This window comes from Triticum urartu, chromosome 3A (genome assembly GCF_056163025.1).
Source record: "Triticum urartu cultivar PI428250 chromosome 3A, HENAU_Tu73, whole genome shotgun sequence".
NCBI lineage: Eukaryota > Viridiplantae > Streptophyta > Magnoliopsida > Poales > Poaceae > Triticum > Triticum urartu.
This window is the reverse complement of record NC_141875.1, coordinates 580694134-580706460: the sequence shown is the minus strand read 5'-3', so window position 1 is coordinate 580706460 and position 12327 is coordinate 580694134.

Sequence of the window (12327 nt, the reverse complement as noted above, 5' to 3'; positions counted from 1 at the left end):
TCGGCGGGGGCGGAGGTCGCACGAAGAGCGGATCGAGGCGAAGCACACGAGCAGTTTACCCAGGTTCGGGCCGCGCGGAGGCGTAAAACCCTACTCCTGCTTTGTGGTTTGTATTGAGTTCTTGCTCGGGAGCGCAGAGTGCTACTGTACACCCCAGCAGCTAACGAGACCGAGCCTGAGTGTTCTCTTTCTCCCCCCAACCCCCTCTACGTTGCGCACGGGCCTCCTTTTATATGCTCAAGGGGTCACCGACAGGTGGCAACGTAGACAAGGGTAAAAATGGAAAGGTGTTGTGGTTGGTACAACTACCTGCTACAGTGTATCATACCTAACCCTGACGGCAGGGGACAAGGGCATTAAATGCCCGTCTGCGTCGCCTAAATAGTGCAAAAGGGACCGTCAGGGACGCCACCGCTCGCCGCGATGGCAATCTTGTCAGCTCCGCTTGCCACCGCGCACCCCTGGCTGCACAGCCTCCCGCCACGTACGCCTGGAAGGGTCCCAGAGCGACACGTTGGTGGATGTGCTGGAGCGCGGGCACGGAGTGGTGGCTTGCCGCGGCAAGCGCCTTGCCGCGGTCGTTGTCTTGTCGCGTCCGGGAGCTTGTCGCTCAACGGGCCTTGCCGGGACGCGTGGCGCGTCGCGGCAAGTTCCTTGAGATGCCTTGGTTGGCCTTCCCGGCAAGCTCCTCTTGCCGGGGTCTTGTCTCCTTGGCTTGGATACTTTGTCCTTGAATGGCTCCAAAGGAACCACGGAGGACCTTGGCGGTCACCCAGCAAGCCTTGCCGCGGGACGCTGCGACTGCCCGTGCACAAGTTCGGGATACTAGGGTACCCCTACTCTAGTACACCGACAGGAGCCCCCGGGCCTGGGCCATACACGGTGCTGAGCGCTGTTGGGACAGGCCCAAAACAGGGCATGGGCACGCGCGGCCTGGGTTACGCCGTATCTCTCTCCGTATCCACCGCGCCCTCCCCGAACGGCACGCGTTGAATGCGGCGTCGTGGGAGAGATCATGGGTGGTTTCTTTATTCGGAAAGGCGGAACGTCCGCCCCCTCCCTCTTTATAAGCAGGGGAAACAGGGGTAGTTCGCCCATTCGCCGGTTGCTACTCCAATCTCGGAAATCTCTGCCGCTCCCTCGTCTTCCCAAAGCTGAAAGAGAGTAGCGCCCCGCCCCCCATCGCCACCAGCACCACCAACGCCGTCGACCTCCTCCACCACTTCCGCCATGGCTCCGAAAGCCGACAAAGGGAAGGTTGTGAAGTCGACCGAGGCGCAGCGGCTAGCGGCGCTGCGAAAGGAGCGGGCAATCTTCCCCCCAAGCTCGCCGCGAGGGAGCTGAGGGAGAACTACTACCTCTTCTGGTCGACGGAGACGCGAGCGCATCCGCGCACGAAGGTACTTCCAGCCGCCGCTTGGAAAACGGCTCCAAATGGATATCCATTCTTCGCCTTGTTCTTCTACTGCGGGCTCTGCCCGCCTTTCTCTGAGTTTTTCTGTGATATTATGAACACCTACGGGTTCCACCTCCTTGATTTCACCCCCAATGCTGTTCTGACCATGGCAGTTTTCGCACATCTCTGCGAAAACTTTGTCGGAGTCCATCCCAATGTATCCCTTTTTCGCCACTTCTTTATGCCCCGAGTAGAGAGAGGAGAGCCTTTATCCGGCGGAATCGCCTGGATCTCAAGGGCCGGCAAGAAGGACACTTATCTGGAGGGAGAGTTCCGCGGCAAGTGGGAGGAATGGAGAGCAGACTGGTGCTGGATTGTCGAGGAAAACCCGCAGCCATTTACCGCCAGGCGCCAAGCCCCAGTAGCACGCGGCAGCGATTGGAGTGACGTGGCCCCGGAAGACGATAGGCTGAAGATTGCCGTCACCCGGATCCTACGCCTCAGGCTTGCCGGGCTCACTGTAGGCGCCGTTAGCGCAGATTTTCTTCGCCGCCGCATCGCCCCCTTGCAGGAACGGGGGAGACCTGCCTGGGAATTCAAGAATGCGGCGGATATCATGAGGCTGCGTCCGGGCCTCAACTTCAACTTCACTGTTTTGGAGCTCAACGCGATGCTCCAGGAGCTGTTCAAGTACGACCCTCAACATCCCGAAGTGTTCAGGTTGCCGGGGGGTGTCGTTCCGCTGTGCAACAACTCCGCGCTCGACCGCATCCGTGCAATGATGCCGCTGTGCGATTCGCATGGAATTATGCCAACTTGGCAAGAGCCTGCAGACGACGTCGTGCAGGAGTTCTTCGATGGCTTGGTAGAAGTGCCGGTCCGGTCCGACGAAAAGGATAGCCTCACCCGCGACACCACCGATGCGGAGATGACACGCATCGCCACTAGGCTGGAAGAGGCGGCGGCGGCCGCAGCCGCGGGCGAGTTTGGATTCACCGTGGAGGAGGCAGATGCAGCAGAGGCGGCAAGCCGTGCCGAGCGAGGGGAGCCCGCCGGCGAGAAAGAGCTTGTCGGGCATGGCGTCGAGTCGAGCGAACCCGCCGAGGACGCGAGCGACTCGCTGGGGATCAATTCCTCTTCCTCCTCATCTTCAGGCAGCTCGCTGCAAGCAGAACCTCCATCTCCACCAAGAAGACGTCTCCGCAAGGCCGGGGACGTAGCGGGGCAGCGGGCAAGTGAACAGCCGCCGCGCCGCGCGACACGCTCCACCGCGGCAAGCACTGTTGCCGCGGGAGCACCTCACGCTGCTGCGGCAACTGGAGCGGGGTCCACCCGGACCACCGCTTCTGCTCCTGCCGCTTCTCACGCCGCGGCGTCAGCCGGAGCGGGGTCGTCTCATACCACCGCCACTGTTCCCGCCAAGTGGCCAAGGGAAACCACTCCTCCGCCTCCTCGCGTCGGACGTGAGCCAGACTTCGACTTCTCCGCGTTCAGCTCTGACGAGGAAGAAGAGGAGTAAGATTCTCTTGTTGTACTTGTAGTCCTTCAATTCTTGCTGTTTTGTCTTGTATCTCATTTGCTTTACTTTGAACTTGTTCCTCTTTAGGACTCTGGCCCAGAGAGCAGCAAAGAGAGCCAAGGTCCCGGTGATTATCATCGAGGACGAACCCACTGCGACAGCAGGGGGTGCGCCCGAGACAACCTTGCCGGACCCGGCAACTTTTCTCCAGAGCAGCCCCCAGCGTAAGTATATGGTTCGCTTTCCGCTGTGAAGTGCGCATGGATACTCTGTCTTTGCTGATATCTGACTGTTGGTTTGTGTAGGAGCAGAGCAGCCCCACCAGGAGCCAAGGGAGAGTCCTCCGGCAAGGGAGAGTTCTCCGGCAAGGGAGAAGTCTCCGGCAAGGGAGAGTTCTCCGGCAAGGGACAGCACCAGCGGCCCCCCGGCGGCGGAGACCACAACTGCAGAACCCGGTACAGGTAATCCTTTCGCTTCAAAACTTCCCTTGGGTTCTTCTTTTTGTTGGATGTTTGCTTGACTCTTCTCCCTTTTCCGGCCGTCAAACCCATCTGCTGCGGAGCCGATGGAGATCGAGGTTGCCGCCGATGACGCCGCTGCCACCGAGGGAGCAGCCGGTGCTGACGATCCCGTCGGCGCAGAGGCCACCAAAGCTGCCGCCGCAGCAGCTGGCGAGGGGTCTGGCGATCGTACTGACGGCCCTGAGGCCGCAGGAGCGCCAGGCGCTACGTCGACCGCCGACCCGTCCGCCGCTGCCGCAGCGCCAGGCTCCGAAGAGCCCCAGCCAGGCGTCTACTTGAAGGCCGGCGATGGCGTCTTCATCAACCTCCCCTGGGCATCGAGCTCCAGGGCGCCGGTTGAAGGGGAGAGCTTCGACGGAGAGGTGCTCGCCTCCGCTGGGCTGACGCTGGCTGACGCGCCGAGCAGCAGCAGCGGCGAGCCTGAGGAGGAGCGGCTACTGCAGAAGCTGTTGTCGCTCTACCGCGCGCGGCAAGCCAAGCTGGAATCCCGTGAGGCACTTGTCGCGAAGGCGGGAGCGGACATCGAGAAGCGCGCGGAGGAGCTCCAGAGTCTCAACCAGGAAGCTCTCCGGTCCCTGGCAGAGGAGCGGGAGCAACTCGCCGAAGCGCAGAAGGTCTTCTTCCTCGAGAAGGCCGAAGTTGAAGAGCAACAGCGGCTTGCCGCTGAAAAGCTGTCTGCACAGGAGGGCGAGCTGGCGCAGCGGAAAGTCAACCTTGACGCCCACGAGGAGGAGCTTGCCGCGCGTGAGCAACAATTCGGCGGAGCCCTTAAGCAAGCAGAGGATGCTGCCGCAGTTGCCGAGGCCGCCAAGAAGGAGCTGGAGACGAAGGTGGCGCAGCTGGAGGCCGATCTTGCCGAGAAGGGCAAAGAGCTTAGCGCCTCCAAGGACTCCAACGCGGATCTTGAGTTGAAGCTGACCACTTTGACCAAGACGCTGGACGGCGCCAAGGAGCAGGAGGTGGCCTTGAAGGAGGAGATCAAGGCCGACAAGGCGCTGCTGGAGAGTGCTGCCGCCGCCCAGAATGCTTTCAGGGAGAATGTGGAGCACTGGACGGAGGGTCTCGTGAATGTTGCCGCAGACATTGACAGGGAGCTGGCGCAGCTGGGGATGGAGGATCTCGGGTATTCCTCCGACGAGAACCTCCAACCCAGCGCTAAGCTCATCTTGTTCTTCAAAGGCGTGGCGACGGCCCTCCAGCGACTCTGGGAGAGGATCCCAAAGCAGCTGGCCGACGAGTCGCGCAAGATCTGCGCGGGAGCTCTTCAAAAATTGTTGGTGAAGGTGGCCTTCCACAATCCGGGCCTCAACCTCACCAACGTCCTCAAGACCCTGCCGCCGGATGCTGATCTGGAGGCGCTCAAGACCCTTGTCGCACCCATTGTGGACAAGGTGAGCGGGATCAAGAGGATCGAGGGCGATCGCGTAGACTAGGCCGCCCGTTTTCTTCTTTTCTTGTCGCTGCTGGTCATGTTATGAGAACAATCTGTTAGAGCCGCGACAAGCTATCTTGTAATATAACTCTATTCCGGGTATTGATTGCAATGTTATTCCCTTTACTTTATTCCTCCCTTTGTATGTTTTTGGCCTACGCTTTTAGGGAACTTGCCGGTGCAGGCACCTTAGCCGCGAGCGCTGAGTGCGGAACGTCAGCAGCCTGCTGGCGGTGCCGCTACCGACAAGAAACCTTGTCGCAACTAGTCGCAGCTCACTTAAGTTGTTGAGCGGACTCGAAACAAAGTAAGGGCGCAACTAGCTACGAGTTGGTTCCTCCGCGCATAGGTTTTCCATACAAAGTGCGGTCGTTCAAGGGAGATAACTTAAAAATTTAAAAAATCTGATTGCTCAAACTTTGGCCACTTAGCTTTTCTGTTGTTTGCTTCCCGGTAAGGCGAAACTTTCTTGAACGACGCCTGGTCCATACCATTGTCTTCTCCTTTCCCCCCCGGCAAACTTGTGGGCGAGGGGAACCTTCCTTTCCTTGAGAAAAAAGAAAGAAGAGAAAATAAAGATATGGAGCATTATGGCTCGTTATTGCTTACCGGGGAGTAGGTGTTGCACAAAGTGTCAGATCACATATGCAAAAAATAGAAAGCATGAAATTGACAAGATGTGCGGAGCACATGAGCTTTACTTATGCACGGGGTCTGCGCCCGGCTTTGTACAAAGGATTACATGCAACAGCGGCAAGACTTGTACAAAAGGTGGTTGCCGGAACAGGTTCCGGCAACCGCGCCTTCCGGGTAAAACTTACGAAGATGCTCAATGTTCCAGGAATTGCTCACCGGAATGCTATCTTCGGTCTCAAGGCGGACAGCGCCAGGCCTAGTGACTCGTTTCACCCGGTAAGGGCCTTCCCACTTCGGCGCCAACTTGTTGGAATTCTTGGCGGACTGAACACGCCGAAGAACAAGGTCGCCTTCCTCGAGACTTCTGGTGTTAACTTTGCGGCTATGGTAGCGGCGCAAAGCTTGCTGGTAGCGAGCAGCTCGTACAGCAGCCTGAAGACGGTCTTCCTCAAGGAGTAGCGCGTCATCTTGTCGCAGCTGCTCTTGCTCAAGCTCACTATAAGCGAGCACTCGAGGTGACCCGTATACGAGTTCCGTGGGGAGAACTGCCTCTGCTCCATAGACTAGAGCGAAAGGTGTCTGGCCAGTGGCTCGATTTGGCGTCGTCCTGATCGACCAAAGAACCACCGGCAGCTCCTCGATCTAGTTTCTTCCGCACTTGTGCAGCCTGTAGAAAGTTCTGGTCTTGAGCCCGCGCAACACTTCAGCATTTGCCCTCTCCACTTGACCGTTGCTTCTCGGGTGAGCAACAGAAGCGAAGTAGACCTTGGCGCCAAGATCTTGGACGTACTGCATGAAGGTGCGGCTCGTGAACTGCGTACCGTTGTCGGTGATTATCCTGTTAGGGATCCCAAAGTGGCAAACAATCGACCTGAAGAACTTGACTGCTGACTGTGCTGTCACCTTCCTCACTGGTTCCACTTCCGGCCACTTTGTGAACTTGTCGATTGCAACATACAAGTACTCAAAGCCCCCGACTGCTCGGGGAAAGGGGCCGAGGATGTCGAGCCCCCAGACCAAAAATGGCCAGGATAAAGGGATCGTCTGGAGAGCTTGAGCTGGTTGGTGTATCTGCTTGGAATGGAACTGGCACGCTTCACACTTGGTTACTTGTGCAGTTGCATCCTGGAGGGCTGTCGGCCAAAAGAAACCTTGCCGGAACGCTTTGCCGGCAAGTGATCTTGCGCCAATGTGGTGACCACATATGCCTCCATGTATCTCTGCCAACAGCTTTTGTCCGTCTTCCCGGTGAATACACTTCAATTTCACACCGTTGAGTCTTCTTCTGTACAGTGTGTTGTCGACAAACTGGTACATACTTGACTGCCGGGCTACTCTTTCCGCTTCTTCTTGCTCTTCGGGAAGTTCTCCTGTCTGAAGGAAACGGACAATCCGCTGTGCCCATGCTGGAGCTTGTGGCTCGACAACAAGGACTAAAGGCAAATCTGCTGCTGCGGGAACATCCGCTTCTATGGCAAGAACCTGTGGCTCTGCTGGAGCTTGACGTTCCCCGGCAAGCTTGCCGGAGCAAAACTTGTCGGGAGCTTCTGCTTCAACGGAACAAACCCTAGGGCTTGCCGGAGCAGATTGCTCCTCAGCGCAAGGCAAATCTGTTGCTGCGGGAACGTCCGCTTCTACGGCGAGAACCTGCGGCTCTGCCGGAGCTTGACGTTCCCCGGCAAGCTTGCCGGGGAAAAACTTGCCGGGAGCTTCTGCTTCAACGGAACAAACCCTAGGGCTTGCTGGAGCAGACTGCTCCTCAGCGCTCTTGGCATTGATCTTGGGGACCTTCTTGGCGGCGGCTTCGGGAAGCTCTGCCGGAAAATGGTCACCAGAAATCAACTTCCTCTTTTTGCTCTGTCGAGTTGATGGCGTTACAGACGGTTGAGTCAGCTTGAGCACAAAGATCCCTGGTTCCACAGGTAACTTAAGTGCAACGCACTTTGACAGGCCATCGGCAACGGCGTTCTGAGCTCTTGGAACATGCTCCATCTGTAGGCCATCAAAGTGCTCTTCTAGCTTTCTCACTTCGTCGATGTAGGCTTCCATCAACGGACTCTGATAGCTCTTGTTCACTTGGCGGACGACAAGCTGCGAGTCACCCCTGACAATGAGCTTCTTGATCCCAAGGTCTGCCGCGATCCTGAGACCGGCAAGCAAGCCTTCATACTCTGCAGTATTGTTTGTTGCTTGCTCCTTGGGAAAGTGCATCTGGAGTACGTACTTGAGGTGCTCTCCGGTGGGTGCGACAAGCAGTACGCCAGCGCCGGCGCCTTGCAGCGAAAAGGCACCATCAAAGTACATCAGCCACTCTTTGCTTGCTTCCTCGACGGGGATGCTCGTTTCTGGAATTTCTTCATCTGGTGTTGGCGTCCATTCTGCTATGAATTCTGCCAATGCTCTGCTTTGGATAGTTGAAGTACTCTCAAACTTGAGGCCAAAGCTTGACAGTTCCAGTGCCCACTCAACAATCCTGCCTGTCGCTTCTGGATTCTGTAGTATCCTTTTCAGCGGAAAACGAGTGACAACTGTGATCTCATGTGCTTGGAAGTAATGGCGCAGCTTTCTCGAGGCCATGAGAAGGCCGAAAAGCAATTTCTGCACGCCAGAGTACCTTGACCTAGCCCCTTGCAGAAGGGAACTGACAAAGTAAACTGGGCGCTGTACCATTCTCTTCTGTATCTCCTCGCGCGTCTGCGCAGATCCATCCTTGTCGGGACCAGAGCTTGTCGGGGAAGTCCGCTGCTTGTCGCTGGATGCGTCTGCCGTGGTTGCTGGCTCGTCATCTGCCTCCCTCTCTGCTACTAACGCAGCACTAACCACTTGATTGGTTGCCGCTATATACAGCATCAACTTCTCTTGTGGCTTAGGTGCGACAAGTATTGGAGTGGAGGACAGGTATCTCTTCAAGTCTTGCAGTGCAGCCTCCGCTTCCGGAGTCCATTTTATTGGACCTGCCTTTTTCAATATTTTGAAAAACGGCATGGCGCGCTCAGCAGACCTAGAGATAAACCTGCTGAGAGCAGCCACACAACCGGCAAGTCTTTCTACATCCTTGACGCGCTTTGGTGCTTCAATCTGCTCAATGGCCTTGATCTTGTCGGGATTGGCTTCGATTCCTCGCTGAGACACGAAGAACCCGAGAAGCTTGCCGGAAGGGACTCCAAACACACACTTCTCGGGATTGAGCTTGAGGCTGATCTTGCGCAGATTTGCAAAGGTCTCGTCTAAATCTTGAATCAGAGTTGCCTTGTCCTTGCTCTTGACCACTATGTCATCCATGTAGGCTTCCACATTTCTGTGTATTTGTGGCTCAAGAGCGACATGGACCACTCTTGCAAATGTTGAACCAGCGTTTTTCAAACCGAAAGGCATCCGTATGAAACAGTACGTGCCACATGGAGTGATGAATGCGGTCTTCTCCTCATCCTCTTCTGCCATGAAGATCTGATGGTATCCCGAGTATGCATCAAGAAATGAAAGCAAGTCACATCCGGCCGTGGAGTCAACAATCTGGTCAATGCGCGGCAAAGGAAATGGGTCTTTGGGACAAGCTTTGTTAACATCGGTAAAGTCGATACAAAGTCTCCATTTCCCGTTCGCCTTGCGCACGACTACAGGATTGGCCAACCACGTAGGATGGAGCACTCCTCTAACAAGGCCTGCTGCTTCCAACTTCTTGATCTCTTCTGCGATGAATTCTTGGTGCTCCAGTGCTTGCTTCCTGAACTTCTGCTTGACGGGCCGCGCATGAGGACAAATGGCAAGATGGTGCTCAATTAGTTTCCTGGGAACACCGGGGATGTCAGACGGTTGCCACGCAAACACGTCGACGTTCGCCCGCAGGAAAGCAATGAGCGCGCTTTCCTATTTAGGGTCGAGAGTGGCACTGATGGTGAAGGTACCACCAGTGCCGTCCTCCTTGGCGGACATCTTCTTGGTCTCTGGCGGAGCTGCCATTGTCTTCTTACACTTGCCGGTGGAGCTCGATGGTGCGTCCTCGACGGCAGCGCAGCACTCCGAAGAGGTGCGCTTGCCGGAGTGGGCATCAGAACTCTTGCCGGACTTGGTCTTCTTCTTCCCCCCGGGAGCTTCAACGGCAAGTGACTTGCGATCTGTTGCGGCTGTCGCTTCCCGGTAGATCTTGTCGGCGCAGATAAGAGCATCCTTCTTGTCGCCAGGGACAGAGATGACGCTTATCGGGCCTGGCATCTTCAGTATGTTGTATGCGTAGTGAGAGGCTGCCATGAACTTGGCGAGTGCTGGACGGCCGAGTATCCCATTGTAAGGCAATGGAAAATCGGCAACATCAAAAGTGACCCTCTCAGTCCTGAAGTTCACCTCGCTGCCAAATGTTACTGGCAACGTGACCTTCCCCTTCGGCTTGCTCCTTCCCGGTTTGATTCCTTGGAATGTGCCGGTCTCTTCAAGCTCGCTGTCAGGGATCTGGAGTTTCTGGAGTACAGCGGAGGAGATCAGGTTCAAGCCGGCCCCGCCGTCAACTAGCATCTTAGTGACCTTGAGGTTGCGGATACTTGGTGAAACCAACATCGGCAAGCACCCGACCGCAGTTGTGCGATCAGGGTGGTCCTCAATATCAAAGATGATAGGTGTGCTGGACCATTTCAGAAGCTTGCGTGACTCGACAGGTGGTTCCGCCGCATTGACTTCCCGCACCCACTGCTTGAGTTGGCGGTGCGAAGTATGCAGAGAAGCACCGCCGTCAATGCACAAGACCTCTGTGGCTTTCTGGAACTCCTACTCACTGGTCTCGACATCATCCATGTCTTCGTCGTCATCGTCATCTTCATCCTTGTCGCGGCCGCGGGGAGGTCTGTCTCCTTGCCGCTGCTTGGCCTTGCCGCGGTGTCCTCCCCGGCCGGCGCGCTTCTTGCCGGATTCTCCAGCACCTCCTTGGGCCCTCTCCTTGTCGCGTCGCTCGTATTCAGCCTTTTGCTGCTGGACAAGCTGCTCGACCTTCTTGTAGCTCTGGAGGTCATGGCCCTTGGTGCGGTGGATCTTGCAGTACTGCTTGTCGGTGCCGTCCTGCTTGTCGGCGACCGCCACAGCCTGGCAGTTGGTGCATGCGGCAATCTCCTTGCCGGGGCTACCAGCTTTGGCTTTCTTGGCGCCACCTTCGTTGCCGGACTGCTCAATGACTAGCACATCTTTGCCTTTCTTCTTCCTGTTGTTCCGCCGCCGGTTTTTCTTTGCCGGGGCAACATCCTCGCCGTCAGATCCTCCTGCTCCTGCATTCTCTCCGAGGAGTTTCCTCCCTTCCTCAGCACGTGCACACTTGTCGGCCAGGGCATACAGCTCACTAACATCTCTGATCTTGCACATCGCCATCTCCTCCCGCATCCTGCGGTTACGCACGTTCTGATGGAACGTGCTGATGACCGCGGCAGGGTGGACATCTGGGATGTTGTGCTGTACACGGCTGAATCTCTGAATGTACTTGCACAGGGGTTCTCCTTCCTTCTGGGCGAGCAGATGAAGGTCACTCTCTTGGCCATGGGGTTTGTGGCCGCCTGTAAAGGCGCCGACAAACTGATGGCATAGGTCTGCCCAGGAGGATACGGAGTCGTCCGGCAAGTGCATGAGCCAGGACCTGACATTGGGCTTGAGCACCAGCGGGAAGTAGTTGGCAAGGATCTTGTCGTCCCGCCCCCCGGCAGCCTGCACCGCGATGGTGTAGATGCTGAGGAACTCCGACGGATGCGACTTGCCGTCGTACTTCTCTGGTACGTCTAGCTTGAAATTCTTCGTGCTGGGCCACTGGACTTGCCGCAGCTCACGAGTAAACGCGGGGCAACCTACCGCGTACGGAAAGTTGCCTGGTTCCCCTGGCGCATGCATGTCGACAGAGGGCCCAGTGCGCTGGTCCGATTGACGTCGCGCTTCTCTTCGGCGCTCGATGCGAGTACGAGCGTCTTCTTGCTGTCGTTCGTGAAGAACTTGGCGCTGATCGCGACGAGCTCGTGGATCTGATGACGCGGTGGAGTCGCTGTCGAGGTGGATCCGGCGAGTCGGCGATCTTGGCCTTCGAGGCGGAGAGTGCACAGTGGTTGCACCCCCACCGGTCTTGTCGACACCGGCTCGTGCCTGGCTGACTTGCCGCGGCTGCGACGTGGTCGGCTGCCGTTGAGTGTCGCCGTTGGCGAAGCCAATGAGACTCTGAATGGTGGCCCTCCAGTCGTCGATCTTGTCTGCCGTTGGAGGGTAGTCCAGGAGCAGTTGAGCTCGCGCCAAAGCTTCTGCTGGAGTGGCGGGTGGCGGTGGCGAACGGTGCGAGGAGCGGGATATGCTCGGACTTCTAACTATGTTAGAAGGAGCAGTATCCCGTCCAGGCGACCGTGCCTCGCTCGTGCCAGCATGTTGGCGTGCATGCTGGTCTTGAGCACTCCGAGATCCACCAGCTCGATCTTGATCCAGCAAACGCATGGCACCGTGAGTACCATGACGCTGCCGGTCCCGCGCCTCCTGAGATGGGCGCGGTGCATGTACGGACGCCGAGGTCTTGGAGTGCGCCCGGTCGTTGTGGGAGCCGGCTACGCCGCCTATGGGCAGCGCAGCCTTGTCCTTGGACCTGGCAGCACCGTGAGCTCCCTCGTCGACGCCCGATCTTCCGCCCGCGTCTGCCCCATCAGCCGTTTGCTCCGGCGGTGGTGGGTTCGGCACGGACGGAGCAGCCGCCTCCGAAGCCTTCTTCTTCGGCGGCATGTCGATGAAGATGATGAAGATCTAGCTCGTGCGAACGCCGGATCTGGTTCACACAACCTTGACGCCCCTACCTGGCGCGCCAAAGATGTCGGGGGACTAA